General features: G+C 41.3%; 3 non-coding genes across 3 annotated transcripts; all 3 read right to left on the reverse strand.

The window, feature by feature from the left end:
* Window positions 1-737: 737 nt before the first annotated feature.
* On the reverse strand, window positions 738-810 carry trnar-ucg (transfer RNA arginine (anticodon UCG)). The gene has a single exon. It is a non-coding gene; the product is annotated as a tRNA-Arg (tRNA).
* A 1,499-nt stretch (window positions 811-2,309) lies between these two features.
* Window positions 2,310-2,382, reverse strand: trnar-ccu (transfer RNA arginine (anticodon CCU)). Its single transcript has one exon. It is a non-coding gene; the product is annotated as a tRNA-Arg (tRNA).
* A 3,730-nt stretch (window positions 2,383-6,112) lies between these two features.
* trnap-cgg (transfer RNA proline (anticodon CGG)) lies at window positions 6,113-6,184 on the reverse strand. The gene has a single exon. It is a non-coding gene; the product is annotated as a tRNA-Pro (tRNA).
* Between the last annotated feature and the right edge of the window lie 4,320 nt (window positions 6,185-10,504).

Here is a 10,504-nt window from a genome sequence, read left to right on the forward strand (position 1 = left end):
AAGCACAAAAAACGAATATGTCTGGAGCCGCAAAAAATTTAAAGTCTTGTATCAGAATTAGAATGAAGGAACACATGCTGCATGTTTCTATATTAGTTAGAACTGGGGGAAGATTTTTTTTTTCATTATGCACTTCGAGAAAAAAGTCAAAATGTTGAGAAAAAAGTCAAAATGTTGAGGAAATAGTCAAAATGTTGAGGAAATAGTCAAAATTTCATGAAAAAAAACAAAATGTAGAGAAAAAAGTCGAAATGTCGAGATTAATGTTGAAGTACAATCTCGATCAAAAAGTCAAAATTTCAAGAAAAAATTTGAAATGTTGAGAATTAAGTCAAAATGTCGAGCAAAAAGTTGATATTTCGAGAAAAAAGTCGAAATGTCAAGATTAATGTTGAAGTACAATCTTGAGAAAAAAGTCAAAATTTCGAGAAAAAAGTCAAAATGCCGAGATTAAAAAGGCAAGGAAAAAGGAAGAAAAAATTTGAAAAACGGAAAAAGAGAAGAAAAAAGAAAAAAAAAGGAAAATAAGAAAAAAGAAATAAAAAGAAAAAAATAAGAAAAAAGGAAAAAAAGGTCAAACATTTTTGAAAAAGCTCCAGGAGCCACCAGGGCGGCGCTAAAGAGCTGCATGCGGCTCTAGAGCCGTGGGTTGCCGATCCCTGGGGTAGCTAAACCAAAGTGTCCTCTAAAGAGTGAATGTGAGTAAGGAAACCAGATCTAAGTATCTGAAGGCTCTTTAACCACAGAGGGACTCGAACCCTCAATCTTCTGATCCGAAGTCAGACGCCTTGTCCATTAGGCCATGTGGTCCACGAGTTGCTCCACTTTCTCATTCCATTGTTGGGGAGAAAACACCAACATGAGGACGAGGTGACCGAGAGTTAAGGTGAAGGACTGCTAATCCAGTGTGTTCTGCACGTATGGGTTTGAATCCCATAGTCTTTAACATCACAACAAAGTCTCAGTGACGTTAAAAGTCTCTTCAAAATCTGCTCCCTCTTTGACGTATATGTCACACTAGACTTACTAGCAGGGGTGAACGTAAACCGGTACGATCCGGTACTCCGTACCACCAAAAGATTCTGTACGCATGAATTGCTGACAATAATCTTCACGTACAGCGGGTCTCGAACCCTCGACCTCTCACACCAAAGACAACGACACTACCGCTCAGCCATGACTCAGCTGCCCCTTGTTTGACTGACTGAGCGACGAGAGACGAACATACGATATAATCTAACTGAGTCCCGACCTGTTTTTTGGTCATTTTTAAAATATAAATATTAGTAAAACCTCACTATTTGTGCTTTTGTGAATAGCGTATTCCAGTCTTTACTTCCTAAACACACACACTGCATGGAAGGGAGTGTTTGATTTATTGTTCACGTAACGTTTTTTTTTTTCACAATCAAACCACGCACTTTATTTATGTCATTTGCACCGACGGGCAAGGACAAAAAATAAATGATTCCACCAAAATTCCCACATTTTTGTGGTTGGCTGACACATTACAGCATATTTCAAACATGCTGGTAAATAATCACACGCCAAATAATCACAAATATGATATTTGTGATTGGTTTTAATTCCTCGTTTCAGGAAAAAAAGAAAAAAGCGTCAAAAATGTTGCTTGAGAGGGGGTAATGTCTGGTCCCTCTCCTTTTACTCAGTTATGACTTTAATACTTTGCTGTTTTCTCCTCCAACTCTTCCTGTATTTCTGTTCGTGGTGTGTCTGACAATCAGTTACTCCCTGAGTGAGACTTCACCTAAAAACGTCTCTACTTGGTTTGGGAGACTGTGATGTAGGGGAGTTTTTACCTGCCATTGTTTATGTAATAACTGCTCGGGGGTCATGTTCTGGGTATGGGTCTCTGTATAGCGTCTAGAAACAACTCTGTTGTATTAGACGCTATATAAATAAAATTGAATTGAATTGAATTGAATTGAATTGAATGTAACTGAAGATGTTGTAAACCTGCCCTGGATCACTATGAACATCTGAATGAACAAACTTACCCCAGTAACATCTGAACAATCATAAAGAACTCTACGTACTGTATGAGATCCTGCAGAGAACACGACCTAGGTAGAGACAATTCATCAAAGAAATTACATATATAAAAGGCATTAAAATGTACAAAGGTGTCAAATTCGTTTGACAATAGAAACAACAGGCAGTGAAAAGTGAGTAAAAAAAGCAGCTTCTGAGGTTCAATCAATTATGAATGAAAGTGCAAATCTTGCTGTATTGAAATTAGAATCTGAAGATATTAACTCAGTCTTGCATTGAGCAATTCTACACATTTCCACCCTAGATGGGACTCGAACCCACAATCCCTGGCTTAGGAGGCCAGTGCCTTATCCATTAGGCCACTAGGGCTGTGGAAAGGATTCTTCCACGTGTTTGAATCAAGTCTTCACCTTCTCCTCTCACACGGTGATTGATTTATCTGATTGTTTCCACAGTCTGGTATGATTCTAGCTTTGGGTGCGAGAGGTCCGGGGTTTAATTCCCGGACGAGCCCCAAAGTTTTATGCAATTTGTGTTTTTTCTCCTCCAGGTAGCAAAGATTCAAGACTGTAGTACAAAATCGGAGTCGGTTAAAACCTGATTGGAGTTGGTTAAAACCAATCGGAGTTGGTTAAAACCAATCGGAGTCAATTAAAACCCGATCGGAGTCGGTTACAACCCGATCGGCGTCGGTTAAAAAACCAATCGGAGTCGTTTAAAACCAATCGGAGTCGTTTAAAACCAATCAGAGTCGGTTACAACCAATCGGAGTTGATAAAAACCCAATTGGAGTCGGTTAAAACCAATCGGAGTCGGTTAAAACCAATCGGAGTCGGTAAAAACCCAATTGGAGTCGGTTAAAACCCAATCGGAGTCGGTAAAAACCCAATTGGAGTCGGTTAAAACCAATCGGAGTCGTTTAAAACCAATCGGAGTCGGTTAAAACCAATCGGAGTCGGTTAAAATCAATCGGAGTCAATTAAAATCTGATCGAATTCGGTTAAAAAATAATCGGAATCCGTTAAAACCAATCGGAGTCGGTTACAACCAATCGGAATCCGTTAAAGCAGGCGGGCCATTAGAAGGCCGTCTATTAAGTTTGGTAAGATACAAAGGAGAAGGTGAAGACTAGATCCAAACACTTGGTAGAATCCATTTAAACTTACATGAGTTACGTCCCTACTGTTGGGAGTTTAAAGGCTCTGCTGGGATTTGAACCAGGATCTCCTTTTTACGAGACAGACCACTAAGCCACAGGGCCTTCAGTTATCCCATAATGCACTTTTGTTTTTATGCACTAACACCTGAAGCCCGGCTAGCTCAGTCGGTAGAGCATGTTACTGCAAAAATAAGGAGAGATTAGAAGTTCTCCAAAAATTTGAACTCTCAAATTTCTAATTTTGTTGACTAACATTTCTGATTCAATCAAACAAACACATTTATTTCAGCTTTAAAGAAAGGATAACTGATGTACTTCCACTTTATAGACACTTAAATGTTAAATGTGTGAGTTTAGCCAGAGAAAGTACTTGATGGTTCATGTCCTTTTACAATAAACAGTGTTGGGCCACAGTCCTATGTGAACACGGGAAGCTTTAATTTCAACTTTAAGGCCTTAAGGAAGAAGAAGAAATATGGTTCTGCGTCAAACGACGCCGTGCCTACGGCGTGTGGTTTTCGTCCACGCAGACCACACGCCGTCACCTGCGCCGTCACTGACGCCGTCACTGACGTCGTCACTGACGTGCAACTCCCGAAAATTGTAGCTACGCGTGGAGGCGACGCAGACCAAACGCAGACGAGAGGCTGTGATTGGTTCACTTGGTAGCAACGCATTTCCGGTTTCCGGTTTGAAGCAGTCGTGAACTTTCAGCCTCTTTTCTTCGTTTATGTGTGATTTTTTTTTGTTTAGTTTTTTTGCACAATAGTTGTCCTGATCTTTTTGATTTACTGTGACCGGAAAAAGTCGGATAAACCATTCAGAAAAAGATCGCTAACTAGCGGTCGCGGGGGGTACTGCACCGAGGAGAAATGGAGTGACGGAGAAGTCCGAAGGTTCACGACGGCGTCACGGTGACGGCGTCACGGTGACGGCGTGTGCTCTGCGTTGGTTTAACGCAGAACCTTAATTCAGCCTTCACTCTGAGACCAGCCTAGATTTCTGCAGATTTTGGAACAATCTATAATAACTGCACCAGCACTCCCTTTTTGGCACAACACTGGCCTTCTCTCGTCCAGAAAGATTTGGTCAATTGTGTTGAGAGACGAGCTAACCAATTACATGATTTTAGAAATGTTTGCAGGATCTGAAAAGAGAGGGTTAAAGGAGCTTGAGGCAGGATTTATGAAAAAAATCCGTATACATTTTAAGTTTTCTAGTAATAATGTCAGATGAAGCGTTCCAAACCCAAAAGAATGTTTCCTCTAGTGTATCTCTCCTTTGCCTTGAACAGGCTGTTGCTGCAAAATGTGCTGCAATTCGGTCCCGAATTTCCCGCGCTGGGCTGCAGATGTGACGTCACATGACGCTGCATGCACGTTCTCCCCGTTCTCCCGTGCCGGCTTCACTGTTGGCTGCAGTACCCCCAACGGCCGTCGTGGTGAAGGGTGGCGCTAGAGAGTCTCATTTCTTAAAAGGAGCCTCATGCTCCTTTAAGGAGGAGACCTGAGCTCAGTGCAGGGACTCCTGGGGTTGGTAGATGGAGCAATGCCCAGGACTGTCACTTAGGTAGGAGCAATGGGTGATAAAATGGGGGGAAAAAAACAAAGAGAGGCTCCAATAGAATGACAATACAAAGAGCATCCACGTTCACGAGTACTTTTGACAAAGTACTCGTGTGAGAAATACTGCCAGAACCAGCAGAGAGAGATATGTGATGTTTCAGGCGTCTCAAGAGTTGAGTTTGAGTTGAGAGGCTGTGCTGGGATTTGAACCAGGATCTGCTGTTTACTAGACAGGTCTAGACCGACTAAGCCACAGAGCCGTCAGGAAAACACTTTGAAACGAGCAGATCGTTACAGCTCTGGAGCAGCTCCATGAACCTCACTGTGCTACGTTAGGAGTGTTGGGGTAGTTACTCAAAAAAAGTAATCCATTACATATTACTAGTTACTTTTTTTTAAAAGTAATCCCTTACACTACTTAGTACTGGTTGCTGAAAGTAACTAGTTACATTACTTTTGGATTACTCCACAATATCACCTGGGCTTATATACCATAACCCGATTGCCAATGAACAACATTTACAGGATTGTCTCAGAAAATTAGAATATTGTGATAAAGTCTTTTATTTTCTGTAATGCAAAAATGTCATACATTCTGGATTCATTACAAATCAACTGAAATATTGCAAGCCTTTTATTATTTTAATATTGCTGATCATGGCTTACAGCTTAAGAAAACTCAAATATCCTATCTCAAAAAATTAGAATATTCTGGGAATCTTAATCTTAAACTGTAAACCATAATCAGCAATATTAAAATAATAAAAGGCTTGCAATATTTCAGTTGATTTGTAATGAATCCAGAGTGTGTGACATTTTTGTTTTTTTAATTGCATTACAGAAAATAAAGAACTTTATCACAATATTCTAATTTTCTGAGACAGTCCTGTAGTTGGAACTTTATTACTGCAGTGACCAGATCAGCACCAGAAGTCCCGTAAAATCCCGTAAAATCCTGTAAGATCACGTTAAAGGCTGATTTATGGTTTTGCGTTACACCAACGCAGAACTTACGGCGTAGGGTACGCGGCGACTGAACCGTACGGCTCCTCCTACCAGAAACAACTGGGGCCTCACAAACTAACAGAACCTGCTGTGAGTCCAATTGGACACGTGTGCTGCCATGCCAGTGCTAGAATTTATTCTTTCTTTTTTCCTTGTCTTTCACCCAACCCAACAGTCCCTTTAAACAAGAAAGCTACGTCTAATAGGACACCATCATGCAACTGAAACCAGGGGAAAGGGTTTATGGACTACGGCTTTTCAGCATTTACACGTCATGCCAATGTTTGTCTTCAAGTCATACATTGAATTGTACTACAGTCTTGAATCTTTGCTACTTAGAGGAGAAAACCACCAATTGCATAATTCACTGGGGCTCGTCCGGGAATTAAACCCGGGACCTCTCGCACCCGAAGCGAGAATCAAACTACTAGACCAACGAGCCATAAAACACACAACTGGCCAACAAAAACTCCATGTCACATCATCAGAAGCAGGTGCTGTCATTAATGACATACCAATGATGATGGTTGTGGAGGTTAAAAACAGCAATCATAAAAAATCGGGTAAAACCTGATCGGAGTCCCTTAAAACCTGATCAGAGTCGGTTAAAATCCGATCAGAGTCGGTTACAACCAATTGGAGTCGGTTAAAACCAATCGGAGTCGGTTAAAATCCGATCAGAGTCGGTTAGAACCAATTGGAGTCGGTTAAAACCAATCGGAATCGGTTAAAACCAATCGGAGTCTGTTAAAACCAATCAGAGTCTGTTAAAACCTGATCAGAGTCGGTTAAAACCCAATCGGAGTCGGTTAAAGCCAATCAGAGTCGGTTAAAACCCAATCAGAGTCGGTTAAAACCCAATCGGAGTCGGTTAAAGCCAATCAGAGTCGGTTCAAACCCGATCGGAGTGGGTTGGCGGTCATATACACGCCATCTCCAAACCGAAGAGAATTCCTCTATAGGGTTTAAAAATGGTGAGTAAGTAGGCAAGTATACCACTTCCAATTGATGGTGGTTGGTGAACCAGACCTGGACCAGAGCAGCCCGATGGAAACTGACGTTATCCCATACCACCACAAACCTGGGCTGATCTGGTCTGTTCTGTAGAACTATATTATGGAGGCATCTAGGAATGTGTCTATATGGTCACTATTGTATGGACCTAATTTCACATGATGATGCAGAAGCCCTTGAAGGCTTATGGCAGCACACAGTGTGATGTTTCCCCCGCGCTGCCCGGGGACGTGCACAATTGCCCTTCTGCCAATTACATTACGACCCTGTCGTCTTGTTTTGCTCAAGTCAAATCCAGCTTCATCAATGAAGATGCATTCGTGAGGCTGTGCAGCTCCATCCATGGCCAAGATTCTCTGTAACAAAAGGAAACATTACTGTACTACAGTGCTACACATACAGAACCCTCACCCCATCACACCTGTGTACTGTATCTCTCCAAATGGATCCATGTGGCACTGATGGTACATATTTAGCTGCTACTGGATTTCATTTACTGTATTGTAAATGTAAAGGACTTACCCGTACATATTCACCTCGAAGTCCTTTGACCCTGATGCTGTTCCTTTCGAATGGGACTGAAGGAAGGAAAAATAAGTTTTGTGTCCTGAAATGTCCTTCATTCTCAAAACAGTCATATCAGCTATGCACCTGCTGTTTAGTATTATTGTAAACTGTGAGAGAAGCGCTTGTTCACACGGGTTCTCCCGTGTGAACCAAGGCTTGGACTTAGCGTGAGAACTGGCAGGCGGGAGTTGAAGGGGCAACCTCCTCCGCGAGCAAGGTATAAAGACGGGGGGTAGCCGGAAGTTCAGGGAGAGTCTGCTGTGGGTCTAGTGCACGACGCCCAGCCGGGGTTTTTATGGCTGCTCTGCCTGGACTGTCCGGCTCTCCCAGTCCTCTGTGTTAAGGTAAGAGTTTAGGCCAAGCCCCTTGTGTGATTGGATGTTGCTCTGTCATTTGCGGGGGAAAACTTGACACAGAGTTATCCTAGCAAAGGGCAGTTGTGTGCGAGTCTTTTGTTTGCACTGCTTGCTTGCTAATAAATGTATTCATTATAGCAAAAGTGAGTGTGTGTCTGATTAATTTTTGCACAGCCGACCGCTCTAGAACCTAAGTGAGATTTCTCCCAAAACAGGGACTCTGTAGATCTGCTTCATGGTGATGTTGTGTTTTACCCCTGATGGTGGTGATGCTCACATGGTTTATGTTGTTGAACACTTCGCTGTCTGCAAGTATTTTCTGTCGTAGCTGGTGGAGACGGATGGCATTGTCTGCCCTCACTAGGTCCACAACGGCAAGTTCCTGCTGTTGTGTGAACAGGCGTTGGCGTCCTCCCCCAGAAGGTTTTCTAGTCATTCTGGAGAAATACAACCACAAATTGTCATCAGTTTGATTGTTTTTCTTCCAGTACTTCACTGTATATACTGTATCCTCCCCTGTACTGAACCCTGCACTAGCCTGTACATGTGATGTGGTAATGTGATATACTGTAGAGAGCTGTGAATACCATTAGTAGAAGGTAGAGAGGGGAAGGCATACCTGTACTCCAGTCTGAATGTTCTTATTATAGAAACTGAGGTGCGGGTGGACTCTCTGCTTCCCTCATTGTCAGGCCATGATTTATAACATGATCCACCAGAGTTGCCCTTATATCGTCAGATATGGAGGTCCGTGCATTGCCTCTTCGACCTTGTCCTTGCCCTCCTGGTCGTCCTCTTCCTCTCCCTCTTGCTCTCCCTCCATCCATGCTTGCAAAGTTCTTGAAATGGCTAAACTGAGGCCTTTTTGTAGCTGGCTGATTGGTGTTGCGTTTAGCAAGCTAGTGCCTTCAGGTGTGTATTTAAACGGTTGCAATTAACCGATGTGTTTTGTATTTTGGAAACATGTGTTTTCCAAATGGCACCCTGAGATTTCATTTGTGAACGAAGTGTCTTATGTATGAAATAGAGTCTAGTATGCAGGACCAAGTGTGTTGCATAAAGGATTAAGTCTGTTGCAGAATTGCAACTAGAGTGCAAAGCAGCGCTTTGGTTTAAGGTATGGGTACATGTGTTTGAGGTATGGTAACAAAAGTTTCGAGTTGTGTTACTTTAGTTTAAGCATGGGTTTATAGTGTTCAAGCAACGGGCAAAAACTGTAATACCATTTTTATAGTAAATGTAGGTTGAGGTTGCCAGATCTGACAGGTTCCAGCCCAAACACGATGTAAAACCCGCCGAAATAATGAAAAAACCGCCCAAATCGAACATTCTCTATGTTAAAACAGTCAATGATTAAATTATTTGTGAATATTTTCTCCTAAATATTTAGTAAAAACGAGGAAAAGCAGCCCAAATATCTATTTTTCAGCCCAATTGAGCTGAAACTTGCTCAACCTGGCAACACAGATTTAGGAGATTCTCCTGAAAACGATTAAATAAACTTTTTAATGATGACTGGAAACATTCCATCTAAAATTAAGACCTTTGTGTGTGTGTGTGTGTGTGTGTGTGTGTGTGTTAGGGGGAAACCAGCATCATATTTCCGTCTCCACCCCCGTTTACGTATTACACCTGCACCCCTTTCAAAATAAGAGCCCCCTAGCATTTCAGTGGGCCTTCATTTCTTTAAAATGCTTTTACTGTGAAATATTTGCTTATTTTTGACCCAAAAAGGTTTAGAACCACTAAGTTTGACCATGAATGTATCATGTAAACAAGAACAAAAAAACATAAGACGGGTTTAAGTTTGCATTGGATTAATATTCTTATACATGGTGACGTAGAACCATTTTTCACAATAAAAGGAGTCGAAGGAGAATATTTTTTTTATATTCTTACTGTGTATTCTTACAGTGTAGCACTGGTGAAGAGCTCTGCTGCCTCTGTGTGGTCGCCGTGAGCAAGAAGAAGAAGAAGAAGAAGAAGAAGAAGAAGAAGAAGAAATGCTTCAATCTGTCAAAGCTGATGTATAAAATGTATATTTTTTTAAATATGATTCTTGCAAACAAATTCATCGCCAGAAGTTGCAAGAATCAAACGCAAAACCATGTCTGCTGATGGATGGATCTCCCGTAGGGTCCGAAAGTCACGTTATTTTACACTCAGATCTCTTGAATCCTTTAAGACACCGAATGAATTTTCCCCCAGAAACCAACAAGCTACTAACGCCTTCCAAATGTTCATATTTCCAATAACATTTTGGAAAGAGTTACGGTAACTACATTTCTAGGTGTTATGATTGATGAAAATCTCCCTTGGAAAAATCATATTGCATCATCTTGAACAAGATTGTGAAGAATATTGGAGTAACCAGACGTATACGGCATCTATTATCAAGAAAAATCTGTATTAATTTATATTATACTATGATTTATCCTTATATTTCATACTGCAATGTCATTTGGGCAAGAACCTTCATGAGCAACATCAACTGTATCTTTATCCTGCAAAAACGTTTTATCAAAATTACATTTTCCACTAGACTCACTAGATCCTCCCCATTATTCCAATCCCTAATTCAGGGGTGTCAAATGTGCGTCCCGTGGGCCGCATGCGACCCGAGAGAGGTTTTCATGTGGCCCACGAGAAGTTTCCAACGCAAAAAAACGAAATGTTAATTTACTAAAAAGGAAGGCATAAATAATTGCCATGAATCGCAGCATATCCCATAATATATTTGTTCTACAAATCCATCGTTATTCCACAAATAGAGCAGTTTTCAACATTTTTTCAGTTTTCTAGAATGCATTTGCTGATTTTATTTC

Source organism: Cololabis saira, chromosome 5 (genome assembly GCF_033807715.1).
Source record: "Cololabis saira isolate AMF1-May2022 chromosome 5, fColSai1.1, whole genome shotgun sequence".
NCBI lineage: Eukaryota > Metazoa > Chordata > Actinopteri > Beloniformes > Belonidae > Cololabis > Cololabis saira.